Consider the following 22,496-nt stretch of genomic DNA (forward strand, 5'->3'; position numbering starts at 1 on the left):
ATATATATATATATGTATTCAGAATGTATTTCAAGGCTGAGTTGGTCCAGAACGGTTTCACAAAGCAGGATTTTTATATAGGTCATGAATAATGACTAGAAGTTGCATGGGAATGGAGAGTAGAATTGCATGGTACATTTTTAGTAGTAGAATAGCAGAATTAATTACATAAAGCCTGGGTATTATAAAGTGTGTTTGAACAGTAGCAGATGGAACAGTTGCCTGGAGTTGGGAATTCATAGAAATAAGTCTAAGCTGGGACTCTAAATGCAGTTAGAAAAGAAAATGAACTTTAATATAGCCTATAAATGATGGTTGGGTTTCATATAAGGTGGTGTGAGTTAAGGAACTTCAGTGTTCTAAGTAAAGGAAACATTGGATGTATAGTCAAAGAAATGGGAGCATCTGGGAAGACTCAGAGAGTAGAGCATTCCACTTCTCCTGAAGTAAAGGCTACATGACAGAGTATCATGGGCCATGAAATTATACACACAGTTTGAACTTGGAAGAGGACAACCTTAAATTCCTTAAAAATTGGACATTGTCATATGTTATTTTTAAGAATAAAACCTAGAAGTGGCTTTTTCTCCTGCCCACATTCAATTGGCCAAAATATAGTGAGATTCTTCTTGATCCTAACTCTAAGGAAGCTAAGAAATATGACCCCCTGGAGCGTCCAGAAAGAAGACACCGTATAGTGAGTGATATTGTTTGGACATCCCATAAAATGTTGTATTTAAAATTTGGTGCAAAGGTGGCTGTTTCCAGGAAAATTATATGCACTTATAAATAGTGAAGATTATTTTTACAAACCGACATTAAACTCCTCTACTTTCATAGCTTATTCTTATGAATAGGAAAGAGCATAGGAGAGTCTCTAGCACAATATAGGCTTTGACAATTAAAGGGAAAAATAATGTCATGGGTGCTAATACTTTGTTTAGAGTGTAGCAGGAGTCACATAAAAGACATAAAGATACAGATTGATTTAATATAGCTATTAAACATATTAAATACATTTATATAGATGTTAACTTTTTAAAATTTTTACTGTTTGAAGTCAATCATTTGCCAAATGATTTAATGCAGATTGGCTCTTGAGACCACTCTTGCCTGGAAATTAGTCTTTGGTTTGGTTACCCTTAGAAGTTGAAGCTTCCTTTAAAGTCTATTGAACTTCAGAAAATTCTCTTTATTTTCAACAGAGTCACAGAATTATTTTCCTGTCTTTTAGCCCTAAGTCTGAGTGCTTTAATATCCATGTGGACATCCCATCCAATACTCTCGTTTCATAATTTTCTGACTTTCTCAAGTCCCATGACCTTTCAGCCATATATGTCAACCCATTAACTGTTTTGTCTCTGATCTCTTTGAATCTCTTGGTTTAGCAGAATGTCAGGAATGTTCAGGAATAGATGCTCAATAAATGTTTACTGGATTAATAAATGGGTTAATGTTGGGTGCTCCATAAATACAGAATAAATATATATGAACTGTTTGTTGAGTAACAGCCATCCTGCTATTGTCTTTCCTAACAGCACCTCTATTTTGATCATTTATCTATCTCTTCTCCCATCTCTTTATGTGTATGTTGGAAGATGGTGACCCAACCTGAACCTTCAGAGATGGGCCCAGATTAATTTATGACAATTCTGGAAATCCTAAACCTTTGTCAGTGATTACCCCGAGAATGGTCTTGTGGGTATACTGTGGCCAGTGAGACTTAAGGAAGGATTACTAGAGGGTGCTGGGAAAGTTCTTCCCCATTTTTAGAGGGGAGCAATGGAAAACGACTTTCAGTCTCTCCCACTGGAAGTGATCAAGAACACATCTTGTCCTTCTTCCCAACTGGTAGTAGCTAATTTGTGATCATGAAGAAGGCTAGATTGAGGACAATCCTTCTCCACAGGAGATAACCAAACCTGGAAAATAGCAAAGAATGAAAGCCAGAGCTGGCTCATATCATGTGTGAAGTTCTCCTGACACATCTCTTCAATTCCAGTTCATTCATCCAATTCAACACTTAGTTTTTAAATGCCAGTTTCAGTAAAGTTGCTAATACTTAATGTCAAAAGTACCATCCTGATACAAAATCTCTAGCCAATTAGAGAAATTGGATGATGACTTTAAAATAAGAAAGTAAAATCCTCTATTCCCTTATTATCCCACAAGGATTGACAATATTCTTTCTTATCAGTATATAAACACAAATTTTCTTAAAAATGCAAATGTCAAAATAATTCAATTAAATTGGCAGCTAAGTATGTATTTTAGGGGAAATATTTTTTTGGCATTTAAGAAAAAATAATATATTTGCCTGAAAGTTCCAATTTTACCTTATGTGAATAGAAAATCAGGATGACTGCTCTGGTACTGTTTGGCACCTTTTAGAGTTAGTCTGTATTCCTTTCACATGAAAAATTTTAGCACAGAAATTTTACTGCTTTCCTGCTGAGTTTAACTTGCTTTAGGACAGCTGCATCAGGCCAGGCATGAAAGTGTAATGTGGATTCCCATAGTTTTTAATGAGCTTTAGGAATTTACACAGTTTGCAGAGTTGGTTCACTACATTGTCAATTTTGTTACATCATTTAGTAAAACTATGTGGTTTTTTATTTGAACAAACAAATCTTATAGCTAGCTTCTAGCAAACAAAAATAAATTGCCAATGTATGTGTTGTATCCCAAAGTGACCTAGGTGGGTACCATTCTAAGAGAAGTCTCATGCCAAATATTGATGGAAGGTTCCATCTAGTCACTTGTTTTTGACATTTTTACAGTTAGGGTTTTATGACAGATCAAGGGTTATGTCTACAAGCTTGGGGTAGTAGAAGTCTTTTTAATGAAGAAAATAAGGATTAAAACATATGTGTAAAATTCATGAAGATAAAGTAGATATTATTGCCCTGGAAATGTGGGGTAGAATTAATTACTCCTTTGTTGTACCAAATTTGATTCTGAGCTGCTTACCATCTGACACAAAAATAAACAGTGAATTATCTACTTTTCCTTGTCTATGGAATAATAGGAGGCATAACAGTAGAAAGAAATGTGTTCCATAAGAACCAAATTGTTAGATTTATTTTTCTGGGAAAATTGTAGCCAAAATGTAACCATGTGGTTGTATATAGTCAGCACTTATTTCAATCTTCAATAAAAGTTAATAGCATCATGATTAATTGTAAATCTCTCAAGACATTTATAAGGAAGCTAACGTAATGCCTTCCAGGTATATTGCTCTCTTATAATCAGATTTTACAGGCATAAAATCAAATTAGATTTTTAATCACAGAATACTCTGCTTGAATTTAATTGGATTTTTGATAGGAGTGGAGACAGAATTTGAAAATAAGGTTCTTTATGAAGATCTGAAATTCAGATGCTATATGATGTTGAAAAGACATTAATACATCTTAAAAATCAGACTCATGATGCAATTCTGCCCTTAAGAGTGAACTAGTCAGTTTTTAAAAATGGGGTGGAGTTGAATTTCCCTCAAGAAGTAGCTTTAAGACATATTGATGATCAGGTTAAGTAGCTTCTATTACTATAATTTCTTAAAGGTGAAATATTCACTATATAGATTCTGTGCTCCACGTGGGAAATTATAAAGTTTTGCCATAAAAGCTTCCATTTCAGATTAAAAACTAATAAAAAATGAGAGATTTTAGTTTAGTTTAGTTTTCTTTTTTAATTGAGATAAATGACTGCACCCTGAAGTGTTGTGCTTGGAGTTGCAGCTCTACTGTAGTTTCGCTCTGGGACAAGCGACTTGGCAGTCAGCTGTCTCTAAGGGATCTGACTTTCTTTACTATACCTAAGGTCCCTTTGCCTTGTTTCACTCTGACCTGGTGTCCATCTAGCTCCCAGACCTACAGGCAGTATCTGCCCCTAGTCTCCTCCCCTTTCTTCTACAGGCTTCTGGGTGATACATCCTTCCTAGCGTCCTTCCTCTCCTGTGTTCCATCTCCTACAGATTTCTCAGGGGTCACACTCTGATTATCCTTCCTCTCTTATATCGTTAGCTGCCAACTCAGTGGCTTTTTTCTCATTTTCACTGAACTGTAACCAACTTTCTACAATATTAACAAAAAGTTGCTTTAACTGCTTACTCTCTGTTCTTTCCTTCATAGCAATATTTTTGAAAATGTTACCCACGTTCAGAATCTCTGCTTCCTTTACCTCCCTTGATTCCTGAAACCCTACTATCTGGCTTCTGCTGCACTGTTTTTCTAAACCTGTTCTCATTGAGGTCATCTGTGACCTCTATGCTGTTCTTTCTGAACAGATGAGCCTTGTTGTGCATGGTTTACCATTCCCTTTTCCTGGAATGATTTTCTATATTTGGTTTCTTGTCCTTCTCTCCATCTGTCTTGCATCACCTTCGTGGCCTCCCTTTCCCTTATAATTCCATTAAATGGAGACATCTTTGTCTCTTACACCGTCATCTCTAGTCCTATTCCCTGATCTGATTATTAGAATCTATCATCAGCTCCCCCCAACCCCTGCTTTCTGACTGATGTTGCTAAAGCACCTCTATGATTCTATCTGTTCACTGCTTAAAAATTGACCACGATTTCTTAATGCCTACAAACAGCCTCATCTTATCCTGGTAAAGTAACGTTTTCCATAATCATGTTTTCCTACTGTACAATATGTCTTTTGTTTTGAACCTACTTTCTTACCTTTTCCACGTTGGACTCCACTCACTTTTGTATTTCTTTATCTTTAAATTAGAATTAAGTCATTTAAATGGAAATGAGCATTGTGTTATGTCCTATGGATATAACAATAACACAAATATGATTGGTGCATTTATATACCAAATAAGAACTTGTCAAATCATACCTGTAACTCAAACCTCAGCTCAAATGGAGTCTTCTTACATTTACCTAATTCTAATCTTTTCATTTAGAATAAATATGGATTCTCTCTGAAATCACGTACTCTTTTTTGGGTTTTTTAAAAAGTTACATACAGCACTATCTAATTTTGTGTGTGTGTGTGTGTGTACGCAGGTAGACTCTGTACCACATAGGTATAGGGATGGCCAATAAGAAGAAGAATAGATGCTGAATATCATTAGTGATTAGATAAATGGGCTCATTGATGAAGCACCATATCCCACCATCATTCGTGATTTGTCATCTTCAGTATATTGAATTAGGTGAATAAATGTATCCTCCCATGTCGTCACTTCGCTATATTTTCTTTACCCCTGGACATCACAAAACACTGTTTCCAGGGTATTGCCACTACTTTTGTTCTGCTGAGGTGTCTTCATTTCAGCCCACAGAGCTGGATCTAGAATAATCCCAGGAATATATTCTCTGGCATGGTCTGATCCTACACAATATGTATGTATCTATGTATGTTTCATATATTTTTAACATAAAATCAATCAAAATAGGATCTAAGAAAAATTGTCAGATTTAAGTCAAATTATTTTATCTAATACAAACATCAATTATGCTGCTTCACACCCTTATTCCCTATATTTGACCTTCATTTATAGCAAGAAACCCCTTGAAATACTGTCATTTAGGTGTTTATGTATTTTGCATGTGCTTTTTTACATGCTGCATAGGGTTTTAGATGATCTACAATACAGAGACATAATAAAATAGAAATAAACTATTACACTACAATAAAAATAAAGAGTTAAGAAAAACAATGACCCCAAGGAAAGACTGAGACTTAATCACTCTGGGGGTTTTAGGTGGTTCATGTGAGACTATGTTCACAGGCAGAAAAATAGTTATCAAATTGGGTTTCATTAAAATATCTTAAATTTAATACTTATTAACCAAACAACACATTTATTTTCAAACTCCGAAAGGCAATTTAAGAATTTCTAGTTAGTGCAATCCAAAGAGATTCAAACATTCCATGAGAAAGAATGAAATTTTGCTAGACCAAGCAATAGCAACAGTGAGGTATGAGCAATCACCAAGCATCTTTCTGGTTCAGAAACTCTATGCTCAGAACTAGGAGAAGGTCTGTGCAAGATTAAAGAAGTGGAAGGCACTGAGTTCAAGATGTTGACTTGTCTATCTGGAGAGAGGGGCACATAAAAGACTCAATTATTGATTAAGACAGAACAGACTAAAGCCCTAAGTTGGATTAAATGAGCAATTTGGAAAAAAATTATTTATTTTCAAAACAATTTATGGTTATAGTTTGCATTTGTATAATATATTTTCACTGCATCCAATGCTGTCATTTTGCTTTAACAAAATAAGATGAGAAAACTAAAGGATAGAGTTACAACATGCTTCTCCAAAGTCATGTAGCTAATGATATAATAGGATTAGCACTTACATTTCCTTACTCCTGATCAATTACTCATTTTATTCATGTACCATTTTGTATTACTCAAAATACAATTATATATCAGAATATAACATATAGATAGATAAATAAATATAAAAAAAATAACCTTAATTCAACCACAGATGTAAATGATCCAAACCCAGACAGTCAGTAGGATCTGGAATATTTTGAAAATCTAACAACACAGCACTCTTTCATGTATATGTCTCTCGATGTTGTTTAAGTTTACATCCACCCCCTCTTCCTATACTAATGGTGAATATTTATTAAAAGCCTATTTTGTGCCAACCATGATTTTAAGCATTTCATTGATATTATTTTACTTAATGCGCAAAAATCCCTATGGGGTAGAAATTGTTATCTCCATTTTGCAGATGAGGAACAGTATGGGATGTGATTAAAGAGCTTGTCCAAGGCCACTCAAGTATTAAATATTAGAATCAGGGATTCAATTAAAGGTGATTTTGAATGTCCACTTAGGTTGAGTATGTCTAACTCTATACGCAGTGGCATACTGCCTCAAATAATGTATTGACCAGTTTGGTCTCATTATAGCAATACTCTGTATTAATATTGCCCTTCTCTAAGGAGTTTAAAGTGCTCTGAAAAAAATCACTAATTAACTATTGTGTCAGTTATGTCATATTGTTTCTATTTTATAATGGAAAAGCAATGTGAGCTTTCTCAAAGCCAGCTTGGTAGGAGTTTCAGGAAGAAAATGTGGATCAAATTTCTTAGACTAAGACACCTCTCATGTAGACTTAAGGAGTTAGATTGAAGCTAATTATAAATCCATAACATTTTTATTTACCTTAGTATAAGAAATCATCCCTTCCTCCACTTCCAGCCATGCATGCTATTCTACATGACTAATGAGTTAATTTGAGAACTGATGCTTCATCTGGAATAGGGTGATGAAGGGTATATAAGAATCAGTGTTAGATGGCAGGTGTCTAAACAATATGTGATTAGATGAAGTGCGTTTTTCCTCAAATGTATTAGCATAAAGTGTCATATAGCCTCAGAAGTCAAAAACATCAGGAGAGTTGTAAAAGCTAATGAGCCAAGGGATGTTTCCAGGGTTCCGTCATTGTAAAAAGGCACGATTATTTAATATGTGTGGGGACAACCATATTTATTTTTGTATCAAGCAAATATCCTCACCCTTAGCATAAATAAAAAGTCATCTGAGCAACAGGGCTCCGAGCTTCCATGGTTTTTTGCTCTGAAATAACTTTTTCCTGGAAAGGTAGGGATGGAAAAAATCAGCATGGACAGAACAGTATGCCACAGAGTCAAGCAGTGTGATAGAAACATCTTCACATCCTGAAAACGAATGTAGCTACTTTCAAAAAAGATTCTTGAGAAACACTGTGTAATATTTGAAAAAAAAAAAAAAAGAATCTTGCTCACAATTTTTGCTTTCAAACTTCTTGTTGAAACAGAGACTATATTTTATTCAGAGTTTGTTGAGTGTTTTCCTATTCACATAATGCCCAGTATGTGCCCAGAAGTGACCTGTGAAAACAACCCCACACTCTTGTTAGTAGGAAAGTAGCTCCATCTCAGCTAAGCATACTCCATGTCAGAAGCAACCAGATGATATTAAGGATGCGGTCTATGGGAAATAATGTGTTCTTTTCTTCCAAATGCTAGCTAATGAGAAACCAGGTCCTTGGCCTCGTTAGCACTAAGCTTTCTTAGCTATAACCCAGCTCAATATTACTAATAGAAGTGACAGCCTGTAAGACATTAGAGGATGAAAGGTAAACTTTTTTGCATGTCATAAATAATTTCTAAGTGATGAATTTCTGTCATAAAAGTGTATTGTGCATTGGAGAAACACTCCATGTATAAAGGAAACCTAGAAAATAGTAGACTGATTATTATCAAGCTCTAAATAAATGTGATGGCTGACAGTAAAAGAGGTTTTCTCTGCTATAGAGAATAATGTCTTGAGAATTTGGAGACTGTTTTTATTTTCCCTTTCCCTGTTAGTTTTCTGAATCTTATCCTAATCAAATTGAACCTATTTCCTTGACCTTTCTATATTATTGGGGAATGAAAAAGGTAAAGAAGCTTACACAGCGTGTAGTTCCAGAAATCAACTTATCACTGAAAAATGCCAATGCAGGATATGCAGATGATGCTACAGACATTCTCAGCTCTGATCTCTTATCTAGGGCTTTCAGAAGCTTACAGGGGCTCCTTGCCATCTTATCAAAACCAGAATTTCAAACTTGGAACTCATGATCTTTCCCATAAAATTAGCTACTATCCCCTAAAGTTTACTTTCTGATGGTGATACCTCTGTACTTCAAGGTTCCTGTGTTAAATGGATTGATGCATCTTCCAAGGCTCTCTTTGGTTTACCCCCATCTTTTCAATTCTTATTTCTTGGCATTCTCTCTTGAGCTCTACTTTATGCCCCCTGCCTGTGGGCATATCATGCAAGTTTCTCCCTCTGGGCCTTGCTTATGTTCTTTCCTGCTCTGGGGTCTTCCTCACTTCTTCCAAGCCATCCAAATCCTAACCAAGCACCAGGTCAGTGACCTCAATAATCCGGAATTCCTATTATGTTTTACTTCTTTTGTCAACATCACTATACATTTCATACCTGATTTCACATTATCTTGTTTCTTTTCTGTGTACCTCTACAGCTTATCACTATTATTTTGCTGTGCTATCCTTGGGACACTGCTATTTCAATCCTCATATATTGTATGGGCCGTGTAATAGATGCACTATAAATATTTAAAAAGACAGCAGTCGGAGCAACTTAGAGGAGATCCCCACTTAATACATTTGTTACTGTTGTTGTTTTATGATTTTTGTTGTTTGATTTTGCTTTTTTCAATGCCCAGGGTAAAGTGAGAGTCTGAGGTAAAGTAATTTATATACAAACACTCAAAGTTGAGACTCAACCCAATGCCCTTGATCCCTTTCCTGTGCTCTTTCTTTCTGTTTCAAAACAGCATTGTTGAAGTATAATTCACATGCCATAAAATTCATCCATTTAATGTGTACAGTTCAATGGCTTTTAGTATGCTAATAGAATTGTGCAACCATCACCACAATCTGATTGTAGATTTTTATTTTGAATCTATTAGCAGTGCCCTCCTCACACTTCAGCCATAGGTAACCACTAGTATATTTTCTGTCTGTATGTATTTGTGTGTTCTGAACATTTCATATAAATGAAATTATACTAGATGTAGTTTGTTGTGATTGGCTTCTTTCATTTAATGAAATGTTGTAAGGTTCATCCATTTGGAGCACATGCCAATATTTTATTCCTTTCGATTGCTGAATAATATTCTATGGTATAGATATATAACATTTCATTTATCCATTCTTCAGATCATGGACATTTGGGCTGTTTTTACATTTTTGCTATTATGAAGAATGGTGCTGTGAATATTTATGTACAAATTTTTGTGTAAATGCATGTTTTGTTTCTTTTGGTAGACAACTAGATTAATTGCTGAGTCATGCAATAACACTATGTTTAACCTTTATATATATACATATATACACATATGTGTATATATTTACACATATATACATATATACACACATATATGCATATATATATAATATTATATATATATATATATAATTTTTTTTGAGACAAAGTCTTGCTCTGTCACCCAGGCTGGAGTTCAGTGGCACAGTCTCAGCTTACCACAACCTCCACTTCCTAGGTTCAAGCAATTCTCCTGCCTCAGCCTCTTGACTAGCTGGGATTATAGGCAACTGCCACTGTACCTGATTAATTTTTGTATTTTTAGCAGAGACGGAGTTTCACCATGTTGACCAGTCTGGTATCAAACTCCTGACCTCAGGTGACCCACCTGCCTCAGCCTCCCAAAGTGCTGGGATTACAGGTGTGAGCCACTGGATCCGGCCAATATTCTTTTGAGATAGAGTCTTGCTCTGTCACCCAGGGTGGAGGGCAGTGGTGCAAACACTGCTTACTGCAGCCTCGACCTCCTGGGCTTAAGTTATCCTCCTAGGACCACAGGCATGCATAATTATATCCAACTAATTTTTTTAGTTTTATTTTTTTGTGCAGACGGGGTCACACCATCATGCCCAGGCTAGTCTCAAACTTCTGGACTCAAGCAATCCTCCTGACTTGGTCTCCCCAAAAGCCAGGATTAAAGGTGTAAGCCAATGTGCCCAGCCACATATTCATTATTGTTAATGAGAAATGGGCAGTACTTTATATTTGGGACTTGTCAAGTTGAGTAGACATAAATACTTTTAGGTCTCTGAATAGCAGGCTTCCAAGGTTAAATACATAATAAAATTCAAGCCTGGCACAGATTGGTTACTTCTAAAGGAGATCCTTTTATATTATAACTACAGGAATAATTGTTTTGCAGTCATAAAAAGTAAGTACTTCAAAGCACTAAAAAATTCCCCCATGTGAGCACTTTATTGCAAACTTATTATTTTCGTGGTAGCTGAGAGCTTCCATTGTATCTAAAATATTTGATTTCTACTTCAATACAGGCAGCAAAAATTAGTTTATAGAATGTCTCTGAGGTAAATTTAGCCAAAAACAAGATTAATATTAAGTGTTGTCTCTGGCTTTCTTTCAAAGGAAATTTTTCTCAGTGGGAGGTCATTTCTTCTGTAACCTAAAGCGTCATGATTTTTACAGATTTGTCAAAAAATGTTAGCAATTCAAACTAGACAATCTGACTTACACATAGTTATGTAAATAGAGCATGTAACAGATATGTTGAGTTTAAGCTATCCTCACATAGGTTTGGGGAGGAAGGAAATTATGCTTTTTCACAATTAATAAAATTTAAAATCACAAGAATTATCAGTTTATTTGGCATATAGAATTAAAATTGAGAAATATTTATTCTTCCTTTCACCCTGGGAAATGTTAAGATATGAAATGCCTTCTTACATATTCAATAAGCTCTTCTCAAGAATGTGTCTAATCAGGACTTCTCAGCCTTCAGTTTTCTCATTTGCAATGCTATTCTCATTCTCCTTTATTCCCTTTGCTATTTGGCCTTAAAAAAAAAAAAAAAAAATGACAAGATTCATATCTCTGTCCAACTGCTGAAATCTCACAAGTTTAAAATGGCAATGTTTTTATAGGGGAACCATGGTGCTGTCACGGAGATTTCATAAATTTTTTTTTCGTAAAGATTTCCTTCTGTTTTGTTCTCTCTAAGTCTTTATGATGACCAGCTGAACAGGGTGAGGGGGCAAAGACGCTGCCACTGTGTGTCAGCTAAAGAACTGGCCTGCAGTGAGGAACTGGAGGGAATGAGGATGGATGAATGGACAAGGAACCAGGGCTGCAAAGACCACCTTTGGGATAGAAGGCAATTACTTTTTATGGAGTGTAGTCTCCAGGTCATTTACATTAGAAATGTGTTTTTAGAGGAAAGAATATTGTCCATTAGTGAACAGATGGTCTCAGCAGGAAAGGCATCTCAGGGGCAAGTTTTACTCAAGTTCAGAGTTCACAACAATTATCCTGATAGATGCGTGTGTGTGCGTGTGTGTGTGTGTGCACGCATGCGCACGCCTGTGGGTATATGTGCCCTTTTGCCTGTGCATATGGATTTATTCTTTTAATTTGTTTGACTTTTAGTTTTCTTTTAGTTTTCTTTTAGTTTTCTTTTAGCTTGCTTGACTGGAATGATAAAATAACTAGTGTGTTCTTTATTTGCTATAAAATGATAAAATGTGGTTTTAACAAAAAATGTTTTAAAATCTTGTTCATTGCACTTTGACAACACTTTTAACATTTTTTCTTGCATTTGCCAAATCAAAAGAGGTTTCATCCTGGTGTTCTTAGTTTAACAACAGTGGTATATCTTACATTACAGCCTATTAGTCAATCCTGAGCACGACACTCCATCCAAGGTGGTGACTCCAACTGTGCCACCCCCTCTCCACCATATCAACCTAGATCTTAAGTGAAAAAGTAGAGGGGAAAATTATTCTCCTGGATGCAAAGAATAGGAAAAGAGAAAGGCATAGAATGTTAAGAATGGTAGTTGTGATAATATTAATGGCAATAACATTAATCATTAACGTCTTTCAAGTACCTGTTTTGTGCCAGGCACGGTGATAAGTGGTATATGTATATTGTATTGTTGGTTCTTCTGATAGCTCCATGTGGTCAAGACAATTATTAAACCCTTTTGATAGACAAGGAAACTGAGGCAAACAAATGTTAAGCAACAGTCCCAAAGTGCAAAGCTAGCTGAAAATCTAGAAATTGCACTCTAGAGTCTGGTTGCTCTAGAGTCAGGTTACTCAAATATAATTTCTGGATTATACAATATCTCTCCTATAAGATGAGTGTTTCCTAGAGGTGAGCACCCTAGAGTTTGACCTGGAGAATGGATGGCATTAGGATAGATTAAGGCTTGGAATGTTGATGGAGAAAGAGCCTTCTAGAAGAGAAAAATACTATACTTTAAAGCAGGGTTTAGAAAATGCATGTGGTGCCTTAATGGGATAATGAAACATCCATACTGCTCCATTGGGTTGTTAATTCTCAAAATACTAGTGGGAGGGACAGGTAGTTCTGCAATTTGTAATAGACAACCTCTCCCCAGCAAGGTAGAAAAGCAAGAGAGGTGGGAACAAAGTTCTGAGTTTTTATTTTTCCTTCCATTTCTTAAGACAGATGCAAAATATCTGCAGTTTGACCACTTACCTCAAAAGAGTGCTACCCATAAGCTCCTGGCTCCAAGAATGCTTTTGTTCAAACATAGGAAGTGATTTGAAAGATGCTTTGAAGATGGTGGTCTGAATATTTTAGCTATAGTAAGGACTTCCTAGTCAATGTTTATTATTCTTTGCTTTTGGGTGGGAGGGGGCAAAGTGCCAAATATTTTCATATAGGCAGAGTAGAGTATTCAAAATCTTCTTAAAAACCTAACTACATGTGATTAGTTGTATGATTTTAATCCTTGAGTTTAGACAGATCTTAACATTAAAATGGCTGTTTTGGAGAATTATTTAAAGATACAAATGTCATTTTGCTTCCTGGGATTCATATACTGGGAGGTTTTACCCTAAAATATTTAGAAGACAGAATTTGGAAGCAAAGGGCTCCCTACTTCTTACAGATTTACTTTGTACTTCATGAAGCTGAAAATGTAATTAGCGCCCCAATACCATATGGCACATTGGTACACATTGTTACCTTTTTAGAATTATGTTTTAGGGCCCTAACCTATGTAGATTTTAACTCTGCAAATTTATCCAAAGTTCTTCATCTTATTATGGCATAATTTTAAGGCTTTATTCATAACATTTAATGATTATTAACAGAAAACAATCTAGGATCATTTTTCTAATATAAGCAGATTATATTTATAGAGTCCTTACTTTGAGCCAAGTACTACTTATTAAAACTACATTAAACTGGTTTAATTCTCACAATACTTTGTGAGGTAAGTAATATTATGCATGTTATTGTCAAGGTAACTAAGGCATACATACAATTTTCAATAATTACCACAATGGAGCATAGCTATTACATAGTAAACCTCAGTGTTAAATCAAACATTTTGGCTCTAGAGACTTTGCTACTCACCACTTTGAGCCACAAGGGTAAGGTTAAACCCACATGTCAGTCTATATAATACTGGAGTATTTTGGTTGATACTTGCTTTCTACAATCTAGAAAAGTGCTATTGAAGGGAGTTTTCATAAGTGGTCTCTGACCATAGATACAGATGAGATATTTAAAGGAAGTTTTTAACTACATCACTATGTAATGAGTGGAGGAAGCAACATGTAATACTTATCTATTATTGCATAAAAAATTACCCCAAAACTTACTGACTTAAAGCAACAAATACATATCATCTGCCAGTTCCTATGAGTCTGGAATCCAGGTATGATTCAGCTGGGTGCCTGTGGCTCAGAATCTCCCATAATGCTGTCTAAAGTTATGAATGGGAACTGTGTTCTCATCTGCAAGTTTGACTGGGAAGGGTCTGCTTCAAAGCTCATACATTTGGCTCTTGGCAGGCCCCAGGTAATCTGGCTGTTGGCCAGAGACATCTGTTCCTTGCTCCATGGACCTCTCCATAGGGCAGCTCATAGCAAGGCAGCTGAATTCCCTCAGAGCAAGCCAGCAAGACAGGGAAACTCAAGACAGAAGCTATCGTCCTTTTGTGACCTTTTTGTAACCACCACTTTTTCTGTAGTTTGATGATTAGAAGCAAGTCAGTAGGTCCAGCCCTGGGGAGGGGATTACAAAAGAGTAAGGGGTTTACACAAAAGGGAGGGATCACTGGGCACCATTTTTGAGGCTGTCTACCAAACAGTGTCTCCCCTTGTCAGCCTAAGATAAGTTAGTATTGCTGTGAAGTAATAAAGGATCATTGAATGTATTGTCACCTGCCTATTTTTATAGTTAATAGTTATATTTTTATAGTAAATAGGTAATTTTCTATTTAAAGCTTCTTTTTAGGAAAAGGCCATTTGTGTGCCCTCCATTAACTACACACCAATTTCAGTCAGTTTGCTGTGTTATGATAAGATGTTTCAATTACACCCTCTCTGCTTCAGAGTGACTGGTCCTTCATTATAGGGACAGGAAACTTAGTATTTTGGCAGAACTGAGTAATTTGTTTCAACCAGTGGTTAATTTAAGCAAGCAACTGACTTGACTGATCTGAGTCCTTTTAGGGCATGCCTGTTTAGCTGAGTTAATCAGATGGAGTATTGGTTTAGTGTTAGGTCAGAGAATCCTGAAAAGTGGAGTAGGTATTATCTAGCCTATTTTCCACATCTAAAATAAGGGAATATACAGGAATTATTAATAAAATATTTGAGAAAACAACAGAATATATATTGTATTTTTCTATGTAATTTTGTGTTTGATGAGTAATCATTCTCATTAGAGAATAGCAGTTTTGAGTTTTGAAAGACATCTTTTCTCACAGAACTATCAATTGTTTGTTACTCTTTTCCCAAAGAGTTTTTCAAAGAGGTGTGACATTTCTGCTAGCTATCATTACAAAATGATTCTGAGTTATAGCATGAATTGGTAATGGATCTACTTATGATACACTGGTTCTTATCTCAGATTATTTTTATCTTCTCATGGAATTCGTTCATTCCTTCACATAGTCACTTATATATTCAGTAATTATTTGTTGAGTGTCTATTCTGGACCACACAGAATTGTAAGCACTGCAGTGTAATTTCATATATTTTTCAAAATCTCATTGTAAGGAAAAGAGTGTTTAATACCTCTCACTGGACTGAGGTAGCAATGTTTACTTCTTAATATTTTTCCTTAGAAAACAAGCTTCAAAAAAGTGTGTTATCCTTTGATTGTTTCAGGAAAAAACTGTTCTCTTTAAATAGCATTTAAATATCACCACAGATTGATATATGATTCCTAAAGAATGAAGCTTCATACGAAAATAAATAAAAAAGCTCAACACAGATAAAGAAATATAACTTAACCTAGTGAGAAAATAATACAATTATTGGCTGGATCTGAACCTTGATTATGAGTCAGTAGCAAACACTAAAAGAGAGATAATGATCCATTATTCAATGGAAATAATTTAGCTTGATTATTTCTGCATTTTCAAGAGCAGTAAGATCAGCCACATGCAGACAAGTGGGACAGAGTTGTTGTAAATTAAATGCGGTTGTATTGCTATTATATTTAAGACATTACAATCTCATCCCACAGAGCCTAAAGTATGTGCTCTTATGAATAATAATCTTATGATTTTTTCATAATATGAAATTATACATGAGCCTCTGAATTTTATTTCAGTCAGTGAAGTTTTCCTTCTTTTTGTTCTTACCATTGATGATTGATATCATCATTCATACGTGTGTCCACAATGTCTGACCTGATTCATCATGATTTTATATATATTAATAATGGTTGTATTGAATAACTTTAGCCAAAGGAAACTTGATTGGTAGGATTCACAAATTAAGAACTGTCTAGGATTTAAAGAACATATATCCTTAAAATCCTTTTAAAAAAACAAATTATCCAATCCATAGTCCTTGGATCAGGAAAATTATTTGATACTCAGTTCCACTTTGAAAATTAAATATTAAATTTCATGAGTGTTGCCTAAAAGCTATTTGCAAATAAGTTCTGAGTTTGTGTTATTCACTGGGTTTCCATGCCATTGAAAATATTGTTCTTCTACATGACATCTTTTTTTCTCATAATTTATCTCCTTAGGTCATATCTCTTTCTGATTTTTTTTTTTTTACCCCAGTTACTTCAATATGAATCTTCTTTTCAACTCAGCAACACTTCAGGGCTCACTGCTCTTGTCCCAGTGAGTTATCTCAATTGGGTCCGCACATCACACATGTGACCCTGGCACATCTGTGAGGCACCAGCACATGTACTCCACAGCCATATAGAAGCAGCTCATTTTCCCTGATAATATTGTGTAGGGAGAGAAATCAATAGGGCCTTAGGCGAGCCTGAGGAAAAGAGTTAATTAAGCAATGTGGAAAAGAGAAGCATCATTGACGAGCAGCAAGGTATATTTAAAAGGAATTTTTCAAATGTATTGAAAACAAAAAAGGTGGTGAAAGAGGGGGCAAAACAGGAAGAAACTATGCTACATTTTCTCAATGACATTATCATAAACTTATTTAATTTTTAAATAAATTGCATATATATATAGATATATATTCACACACATTTGTAACTTAAAACCCCTTTATAATTCAGTATAGACAATGTGTGAGAGGGCTGTTATTGATTCTACAGAAGAGTCATAGCGTGTTATATCGATCATGTTTCATGTGCAGGAGCTACACTTTAGGGGTTGTAATTGTTGCTACATCATCCAGAATCCCACAGTCAAGTTGCAGTATTGCCCCATCAAATTCCACTTTTCATCCTATTAGGAACAACTTTGCTATGTAAGCAGGGTTTTTCTCTTTTTTTTGTAAATATTTTAAATTGAATCAATTGCAATATGCTATCGTGACATGTGATTTCCAGGTATGAAGTAAGTGTGCAGTATATTGTGGACATCACACGATTTGCCTCTCTGTTCTTTACCATGTGTCTCACGATGCCACTGCAAGTTGCACAGGAGAAAACTGAACATATCTACTCCTAAAATTAGATAGGTTTTTTTGAAGCATGATTTTCAGGGAAATAGGGAGGAATTCGTTTGAAAATCCCAGTTGAACACCTGTTTGTATTACAGATGGGTATATTTCCTGGTTTTATTCAGAAACTAGGAGCCTGGATTGCCATTTCCTTTTAAAGCAAGCTGTGTAAGCCCTTATTGATCCAAGTGTGGTCTCTTGGCCAGAAGCATCAGGATCACCTAGGATCCTGTTAGAAATAAAGTCTCAGTCTTCAGATTAATCAAACTGAATCTAAATCTGCATTTAACAGGATTCCCTAGGTGATTCTTCTGCATATTATAGTACGAGGAAGCACTGAGCCTCAGACAGTTGCATTTTGGGTACGGAACATATATTTGTTTCAACTATAACTCCCAAATCTTGTCTTCTAGCTGTAAATCCCAACTGCACTGAAAATTTTTAATTACCAATTAGTGCAAATAAAGATAATTAATATTTGGTGCCTCTGGTGCATGCTCAGGATAGTGAGGAATGCACAGAAATTAAAAGAATGATGTCAGCTATGCAGAAGAGTGGAATTCATTAAGAATGTGATTGCCTGCCATCATAAGAGATAAAACATGCATTGAAAAACTATTAGAGAACAACATATACCCATATTTAGCCGACTGCTAGATTGAGCTTAAGGCTATTATTGCTTTGCAAGTCGTAAGAAGATAAAAATTATTGTACAGTGGAGTTAGAGAAGGTTTGCCTTTTCTTCTTCTCTCAATCATCACTGCAATTACTATAGAATTATACTGACCTTTGGAAAACTCAGTCAAATATGTGATCTCCCCTGGCCCTGAATTCTACAGTCTAACTAAACATGTCACAGAGAGAGAATTAGATAGTTCTCTTTAATTGGTTTTAAATTGGTAGTCTTTTCACTCAACATTTTTTGCTGGCTTTCTTTAGTTCACTGTATTACAATGTAACACAGAAAAATTGGAACAAAAACCTTTTACCAAAAACTATGCACTTGTGGTCAAGTAAACAAACATGGCTAGTCTGAGAAACTGGTTAGAACAGTACAGCAAGCAACAACCTACTAAAAAATCAAGCAGCGTTAGGAAATAACTCTTGTGTTTAATTTTCTGTTGGTTTTGCTATTCAGGTAGGTCTGGTTTTTTGAGAGCTAATGCGGTAGTCTGTACAAGAGGGTCATCACTGATAATGTGGATAACCAAATGTTATTGACTATAATTTTTAAAAATAATTTTGTTATAATAATGTTTCTGCCTTTATATTATATCAGCAATACAAATAAAAAAACTCCTTTGGAGTTAAACCAGGTTTTTTAAATAAATATTTTCAGGCCATTAGTATAATATAATTTTCAAAATTAAAATATGACTCATATAAATATAAAATGAACATATCAAAGATTTTATTCATCTCATTAATTAATGACAAAACGAGGAAGATGGCAAGGCTTGTATTTATTGGTACTTTAATAAAAAACTTAGAATATGATTTCTAGGATAGTTATGAAACTATCCTAGAAAGGTTATTATCCATTAAGAGTAATAAACTATCAACTTTGACATCTTTTCAGCTGGACAGGAATTATTTGCATTTCTACTAATAGAAAATGTACAAGTTAACATATAGCTTCATTAAACTGGGGTTCTTTAATCAATTGTAAACAGAAAGCTTAATAAAATATACTCCCTAGATAATTAAATAATCTTTGTATGGACCTGATAAATCCCCATTGACAAATATGTCACCTTTTTCCTTATTTTCACATTTTACATCACTATCTGTATTTAGACAGAGCACATATTAATTCTGGTTCTCATTCTGTTGCTCTTGCTTTCTTTTGATTGGAGTCAATAAACAATAATTTGTTTCTAAGTTCTCTGGAAAATAAGCACAATATCACCTTACTCTAAATGTCCTTCTTTCCTTGGTGACCTTTCCAGGTAGGGCATTCCTAATGTCATGTGAGTGCATAAAATCATGGGCCAGCTGGAATTCATTGATGTGACTCAAGAGATGTTTGAAGCTGAACCAGTGTAATTAATAATAATGCAGATGGAAAGGAAAGGATGGGTCTGAGATATATCTAGAAAGTAAAATCCAAGGGACCTCATGCCTTCTTGAGTAGAAAGGAATTTGGGAGAAGAAAGAGCCAAAATTGACAGTGGGATTACATTAGAAATAAATAAGATCTTTGACATTTGGGGTTTAAGGTAGTAAAGAAACTTGAAGCCATGGGAAATAATTTAAAGATAGTCACTAAGAGAGAGCATCCTAAAACAAACCAACATAATCAGTATTAGGTACCAGAGAAAGAAAAGACAATGAAGAAAAGATAGTCAGATAAGAGAATTGAAATGTGGCGGTCTAAGTGCATACAATTTTTTGGAAATGTAAACAAATAAATATAGTACTCTCAATACGTATACAGGAATACATTTTAATTCATCAAAGATTAATATTGTGTGCCTCTTTCTAAATTACTACAAACAGAGCCGGGCACGATAGCTCACACCTATAATCTCAGCACTTTGGGAGGCCAAGGTGGGAGGATCACCTGAGGTCAGGAATTTGAGACCAGCCTGGCCAACATGGCGAAACCTCATCTCTACTAAAAATACAAAAAGTAGTCAGGCATGGTGGCACATGCCTGTAGTCCAAGCTGGAAAAGGGGAATCCTGCGTTGCTTATTATTCTTCATACTCACCACATTTGCTTGCCAAATGCAAGCACAACCTGAGTATTCCTCCAGCACTTTCAATTCCACTGGTTGACAGTAGATACAATTTTGGCAAAATTAGAAGATCTTATGGAATGGTTTGTCTCATTCAGTTTCCGACAGATATGTTAAATAATTGTTTTCCTGTCCTTTCGTCTCCTCCCTTTTGCAGTTTTGATGACACAGTTAAGCAGAAAATCAGTGAGCTAGTCTCCCAGTGAAATCTCCTCTCTTCCAAGGGACTGTGCCCAAGTGATTCTTTGATCATTTGGAGAAATAAAGCCCTCACTGTACAGAAAAGCTCAGCTCCACAGAGCCTTAGCGACAGAGCAGATCAGCAGCCATGCTGTCATATTTACAGTCAGGTGAAACTCTGGGTTCTTTGCTCTGTATATTTGTAAAGTCACCAACTATAAAGAGAGCCCATGGGATAGAAATTTGCTGCTGCTGAAAAGTTTCCATGCAAGATTCCAGAGAAAAAGAAAATGGCATATTCCAGGGTCTTGGCTTAAATGATTTTGCTATTATTTGATAAATAACAGTGACTGTGGACTTCTTTTATGCTAGATATTCTGTTCATATATAGATAATTGGGATTGCAACAGATATTTTGTTTTTCTTTAAAGGGAGCTGATCTTAATAAATAACAAAAAAATTAAATATGTTCACAGGCATATGACTATACAAGTAGTGTATATATGACATGATACCTAAACTAAAATGAAACATGTGGAAATTTGGCACACTGTACATTAAAACACCTGAATAATTAACCTCATGGTGTTTTCATTCACATATTGAGGATTATATGAGCCTAGAATGTGGAAACATATGCTGTTCTCATTTTCTAGAAAAGACTAGAATTTTCCTTTATATGGAAAGAAAGATTTTCTTTCAGATTGGAAAAATATATTCACTTTGTAGAGTAACATTGACACAGCAAGGTTTTCGTATGTGGTTCTTAGATGTGGGAAATGTGAATTAAGCCTGTCATACCTTCTATATCTATTGTATGCAATAACAGGAATTATTGTGAAGGGATCTGTTATAATTAGTTGACACAGGATTAATATTGTCTCTACATTAATGAGGTAGAGGTAAAACAGAATCTCTGTCTTGTAGGTCTTCTTTTCCCTCTGCTCCCTCTCCTTTCCTGATGTTAATTTTCAAAAGTCCTTCTGGATTTTTTAAAAGGAAAGCCTATTGATGTGACTTGATAATTTTTCCTTAAAACAATTCATTTTAATTTCTTTCAGTTGAGGATTCAATTTTTGACTCAGTATTTAGCCCTGAAAGCATTTGAAAGAGGGTTGATCATATGCGAGGCAAGCATAAATGCTTTACATCCATTGTCTCATTTGATCCTCACAACACAATAAAGTTGGTGTCCTTACTCCCATTGTGTGGTGAGAGAAGGTGAGGAACAGAGGTAAATGGCATGCACCAAAGAACTGACAACTGTTAAGTGTTAAGACTGTGACTTAAACCTAGTCTAAACACCCATCAATGGTAAACTAGAAAAAGAAAACGTGATACATATACACCATGGAATACTGCACAAACATAAAAAAGAATGAGATCATATTCTTAGCAGCAACATGGATGGAGCTGGAAGCCAAAATCCTAAGTGAACAAATGCAGGGACAGAAAACCAAATACTATATGTCCTCACTTAGAAAGATGAGAGGTAAACATTGAGTGCACATGGACACAAAGACTGGAACAACAGACACTGGGTCTACTTAAGGGTGGAAGGTGGGAGGAGGGAGATAATAAAAAAAAAAAACTACCATTAAGCGCTATACTTATTACCTGGGTGACAAAATAATCTGTATGCCAAACCCCTATCACACAGGATTTACCTATATAACAAAATTATAAATGTACCTATGAACCTAAAACAAAAGTGTTTTTGTTTGTTTGTTTGTTTTTATTATTTATTATTATACTTTAAGTTCTAGGGTACATGTGCATAACGTGCAGGTGTGTTACATATGTATACTTGTGCCATGTTGGTGTGCTGCACCCATCAACTCGTCAGCAACCATCAATTCATCATTTATATCAGGTATAACTCCCAATGCAATCCCTCCCCCATCCCCCCTCCTCACGATATGCCCTGATGTGTGATGTTCCCCTTCCTGAGTCCAAGTGATCTCATTGTTCACTTCCCACCTGTGAGTGAGAACATGTGGTGTTTGGTTTTCTGTTCTTGTGATAGTTTGCTAAGAATGATGGTTTCCAGCTGCATCCATGTCCCTACAAAGGATGCACACTCATCCTTTTTTATGGCTGCATAGTATTCCATGGTGTATATGTG

General features: G+C 35.4%; 1 protein-coding gene across 1 annotated transcript in view; it reads left to right on the forward strand.

Annotated features, from left to right (window-relative positions):
* Positions 1-22,496, forward strand: part of DCC (DCC netrin 1 receptor) — a gene marked incomplete at its 3' end in the record, with an annotated part of 1,003,641 nt that overhangs the window by 952,553 nt on the left and 28,592 nt on the right. The window lies entirely within an intron of this gene.

This window comes from Rhinopithecus bieti, unplaced genomic scaffold (genome assembly GCF_001698545.2).
Source record: "Rhinopithecus bieti isolate Rb0 unplaced genomic scaffold, ASM169854v2 scaffold_9976, whole genome shotgun sequence".
Taxonomy (NCBI): domain Eukaryota; kingdom Metazoa; phylum Chordata; class Mammalia; order Primates; family Cercopithecidae; genus Rhinopithecus; species Rhinopithecus bieti.